The sequence below is a fragment of the Tamandua tetradactyla genome, chromosome 21, assembly GCF_023851605.1.
Source record: "Tamandua tetradactyla isolate mTamTet1 chromosome 21, mTamTet1.pri, whole genome shotgun sequence".
Taxonomy (NCBI): domain Eukaryota; kingdom Metazoa; phylum Chordata; class Mammalia; order Pilosa; family Myrmecophagidae; genus Tamandua; species Tamandua tetradactyla.
The window spans coordinates 9,486,838-9,492,539 of record NC_135347.1 but is presented as its reverse complement, the minus strand read 5'-3'; positions in this window follow the sequence as shown (position 1 = coordinate 9,492,539).

Genomic DNA, 5,702 nt, shown 5'->3' with positions numbered 1-5,702 from the left:
ATGTCTGCAGTGCAGAGTCACTTCTGACCACCGAGATCACCTCCTGAAATTCCTTGAGCAAGGTGCAGCTAGTCACAGGAAGAAGCTCAAAAGCTAGATTGAACCCCTGAAGAAGAAAGTTGAAGATGCTGAAAAAGGTTTGGAAACACAAGTCTTAAAATCATTTCAATTGAAGATGAAGGTAGAAATTACTCTGAATTTGAACAACTGAGAAAGGAGCAGGATGCCATTTTTTGGGAGTAATGATGGAAGAGCAGGATTTTCAAGAAAAAGTCTACTGTGGCAGAGCAATCAAACCAGGCTTGCCTTTCATGCAAGGAATTGTTGTGATGGTAGGATATACAATACACTGCCCAGACACAGCTGTGAGGAAACTTTCCTACAGAAGAGGGGACTTTCAGAATAGTTTAAGAGAAGAAATTCATGGGTCACATGAGAATGCCCAAGACAATAGCCTGGTGCTGTTCTCCAAACTCGTTTTATGCATAGGTCCTGAAATGAGAGCACTGGCACAGGTTAATCTGCAAGAATTGGGAAAAGGACTTTCTTATTCTTTCAAAATTTGTTAGATCCTGACATTCAAGGACACTGTATCACAATACTAGCTGTATACAAACTTAAGGAACAGGCACCTTAGAGCCTAGATTCCAACAATAATTATTAAAATGTCAAAATGTCCTGGTTATAACAAAGATTACAAAACATACACAGAAACAGGAAATGATCACCCAGGTAAAGAAGATTAAAGCACTGGAAACCACCAAAGAGGAGGATCAGACCTGGGCTATACCAGAAAAACAAAAAAATAGGCCTGAGTATGCTCAAAGAGATAAAGGAAAACATGGACAAAGAACTATAATAATTAGGACAACAAAAGATGACCACAAATGTAATATCACAAGAGAAATGGAAATTATGGAAAGGAACCAAACTCAGCTGAAGACCACAATGAAAGAAGTTTTAAATTCCCTAGAGGGGTTTGTGCTGGTTTGAATTTGTGGACCCCAGAAAAGTCATGTCCTTTAATCTTCATTCAGTATTGCTGGATGGGAGTTTTTTAATTGTTCCCATGGAGATGTGACTCAACCCATTGTGGGTATTAACTTCTGATTAGAGGGAGATGTGACTCCACCTATTCCAGGTGGGCCTTGTCTGGAATCTTTTAGAAGAGGAAACATTCTGGAGAAAGTCCCTTTATAGAGTGACAACAGGGCCCACGCAACCAGAGACCTTTGGGGATGAAGAAGAAAAATGCTCCAAGAGAGCTTTATGAAACAAGAAGCCTGGAGAGACAGCTAGCAGATGTCACCATGCTCGTTATGTGCCTTTCCAGTTGAGAGAGAGAGACCCTGAACTTTATCAGCCTTTCTTGAGTGAAGGTAACCTCTTGTTGGTGCCTTAATTTGGACATTTCTATAGACTTGCTTTAATTTGGACAATTTCATGGCCTTAGAACTGTAAACTTGCAACTTAATAAATTTCCCCTTTTAAAAGCTACTCCATTTCTGGTGTATTGCATTCTGGCAGCTAGCAAACTAGAGTAGGGTTCAGCAACAGACTGAAGCTGGCAGAATAAAAAATCAAAGAACTTGAATATAACACAATTAAAATCATTCAGTCTAAGGATCAAAAAGAAGATAGACTGAAGAAGCATTAATAAATACCTTTGGGAAACCATCAAAGCATATTCATTCTGGGATTCCTAGAATGAGAAAAAAGGAAAGGGGAAGACACACTATTCAAGGAAACAATGGTTGAAAAATCCCAAACTTAATGAAAGACATGAATATACACGTTCAAGATGAACTTCAAACAAGAAAACCTTAATAGACACAAACCTCAACATATTATAATCCAATTGTGAAATGCCAAAGATAGAGAGAGAAATCTGAGAGCCAAAAGAAAGAAGGGATATGCTACCTACAAGGAAGCTTCAGTAAGATTAATTTTTGCTTGCTCATAAGAAACTGTGGAGGCATGAGAACAGAGGGCTGACATATTTCAAAGTGCTGAAAGCAAAAATCGCAAACCAAGAATTTTATCCTTGGCAAAACTGTCTTTCAAAAATATGGGAGAATTCAAGACGTTTCCAGATAAACAAAAGCTGAGAAAGTTTTCACATCCACTGGACTAGCCTTAAAAGAGGTACTAAGGAGAGTTCTGCAAGTTGAAAGGAATGAACAATAGATAATACATCAAAGCCACATGAAAAAAGTAAAAATCTCCTGTCAAGGTATCAAGATAGGTAAATATAAATGCCAGTACTCTTGTATTTTTGGTTTGCTAAGTCTACTTTTTTCTTGCTTCGGGGTCTAAAGTGAAATGCACAAAATTTAACGATAAATCAGTGACTTAGCAATCATAATGTATAACTTTGTAATTTTGTGATAAGAACTACATAAAAGTGGAGGGCAGAGAGGTATATGAACAGAATCTGCATATACACTTGAAATTAAGTTGGTGAACAAGATTACTACAGATTTAGAATGTCAAATTTAAGCCCCGTGTTAACTAAAATGAAAATATGGGAGAATATGTAAGCTCACTAAGACAGAAATTAAAGTACCACATATGCTTCTTAACCTAATTTCCCTGAAGCTAAATTCTTTACTTGTGTACATCCTTGCACTGCTTTCTTTAATGTAAAAATTCACCTGAAAGCCAATATCTTCACATTTACTTAGGAAAATCAACAACTACCTGGACTATACTTCCTCAAAGGTATACTGAGTCTCCCTCTTATTTCTCCCAAGTATTAAATTAAGATCTCGCCAACATTTCCTTCTCTCAGTCAACTCTACTCCAATATGATGACCTTTTTACTTTATGCCCCTTCTGCTAACTCCTGTTAGTGTCAAGGCTGCTTAACACTTCTAACTAGTGTCAGAAAGGCACAAAGCCTCAAAAGAAACACTTCACTTTACCTACCCTCTGTTAAATTCCTTGGTTATATTGTCTCCTCTCAAGGATTCTCCCTAGATGACATTCGTCTCAAAGCTATCCTCAATTTCCCCTGACTCAACACCAAGTGACAGCTCCTCACATTTCTGAGACTTGCAGGGTATTTCTGCTTACGGATCCCTTTGGTCTCTTCTACTGCTCAATCCCTCTACAACCTCCTCAAAAACTCCCAACCTCAACCCTTCTTACTTTCTGATTCTGCCCTCTCAGACTTCCAATCTCTGCAACAAATGTTGCTAAAACCTCCTTCCCTAAAGCTCCCCGATTATTCTCTCCCCTTTCAGCTTTCTGTAGAAAAGAAAGGAAGGAATGCAAGTGGGGTGCTAAACTAAAAGTACGCTGATTATTACTACCCTACCAGCTATTATAGCCAGACTTGAGATGCAGTCACTCAAGGCCTTCCTTTTCGCCTGTGTGCACTGCAACTTTAGCTCAAGCAGACGCTGAAGTGACTCTAGACACAGCTACATGAATTTTGTGCTATAGAAGCTTTGCTAAATAGCCACCATAGCCACCACTTTTCTGCCAGCTGCCTATCACACCTCAACACTTGTTTGTTAAACAACCCCAAAAGCTCCATTAAGCATATTAAAACCCTAAACTCAGCAACCTTTTTCTCTGAGTCCTTTAGATGAAGATGAACCTCATGTCTGTCTCACCCTTCTTAATTCTGTTCTCAGTCTGATAACAAAACAAAATTTAAGTGAAATCTGGCTAAAAACTCCTATGTCCAGTTTAATGGCGGCTCCTGTTACCTGATAAGTACAGGGATTTAATTTCAGAGTATGCAATAACAGACTTCTCTGAAATTGCTGAGAATGGGCCGTTGATTCTCTGAATCTTGCTGAGAATTCTCACCCTGCAAAGGACATATAAGTATGGTCTCATTAAGGTTTGTATGTTTTCCCAATGGACTGAAGTTTTTCTCATAAAACAAGCAATTGCTAACACAGTTGCAGCAATTCTTTTGGAAAAAATTATTCCCTGGTAGGGAATCCCTCATGAAGTCCATAGTGACCATAGCACCCAGTTTACTGGACAGCCTTTTTCTAAACTCTTTTTCTAAACTTCAAGCAGGCAGAGCTTGCTGCCATTACCCAGGGAATGTGAGCTAGTGCAAGGAAAGACCATCACCATTTACACTGATAGCTGCTCTGTTTTGGGGGTTGCACATGATTTGGGGATCCTCACCTCCTCCGAGCAACCAATTAAAAAGTTTGGGTAAGCCATCTCTTAAATGTCTTTTGCTCCCCAAAGCTGTTGCCATTGTTAAAACAGCTGGGCACAGTAAAAACAGACTCAGAAAAAGCGGGGGGAAATGCTCTAGCATTTCTCTAGCCCTGGAGGAGCAGCAATGCTCCTCAACAAAAAGCAACACCCTATTCAAGCTCTCTGGATGCCAGAAATTGTGCCACAAGGGCCTTCTTTAAACGATATTGTACATGTCCAAAGACTGTGCTAGGCTTAAAGCGGAAAAATTGCAGAAACAAAGTGGGTGTCAAGATCCCAAATCTGAGCTTTGGGTTAGACCAAATGGATTCCTCATCCTTCTGGATGTTCTCATATTCCCTATGATAAGGTCCCTTTGTCCTTTGTTATAAGAATCGCTGGAGCCCAAGCAAACTAAGAAACCTTGCCTGAAAATAATACTGGGCCAACTTTAGAACAGCCACTCAAATACTACCATTGCAGTCTCTGCCCCCACTAGACCCATCCCAAACTTTCCACCCTGTCTCTGTCAGATTTTCCCCAACCAGAAAACACTTTGAAATCTAGCAAATTGATTTCATCCAATTTCACCCTAGAAAGGACATATAAGTATGGTCTTATTATGGTTTGTATGTTTTCCCAATGGGCTGAAGTTTTTCTGATAAAGCAAGCAATTGTTAACACAGTTGCAACAATTCTTTTAGAAAAAATTATCCCCTGGTAGGGAATCCCTCATGAAATCCATAGTGACCATAGCACCCGCTCTACTGGACAGCCTTTTTCTAAACTCTTATCGATCTCACATATCTTACAGTGCATCCACTGTACCTACCACCCTTAGTTGTCTGGATTAATTGAACACACTAATGGCATCATCAAAATCCAGTAAGGAAAACTCTCTGAACAATTCTTTCTTCCCCAGATAAAAGTCTTCCCCTTCATTCTCATGAACCTGTTTGGACACAGTTTTGGCCCCAAGCAACTCTTCCCCTACGGAAATAACCACAAGGAAGCCCATGCCTTTTTCCTCTTCATCCCAAACAGCCTAAGTTACTTCCTCCCAAACTTCCTATTGTCAAGAGCTCATAGAAGTCCTTTCTGAACTTCACAAAACTGTTTCTAAGTCTCTCTCCAAAGAAACTTCCATTACTGCATCTCCAATAAACCCAACTGAGTTCATTGGATATGATATCTCTGGAAGCAAGGTCTCAAGTGCTGGTGGAAAAGACCCTACCAAGTCTTCCTCACCACCTCCACAGCTGCCAAGCTTCAAGGAATAAAATCATGGATTCATCAATCCCACATCAATTGAGCTATCCCACCCAAGTAGACCACTGAAACCACTAGAGACCTGACCCGGCAATTCTGCTGGTTCCAGAAGCAGCTGACATCTGACATAGAATGCCATTCCAAGACCCCAGACTTGACCCCATAGAAGCAGACAGCACCAGAAATAAACTGCTCTCCCAAAACTTCAGATGAAGGCTAAGTATACTTTTCCCATGGCTAACCCCTTGATAATAAAGAAAACC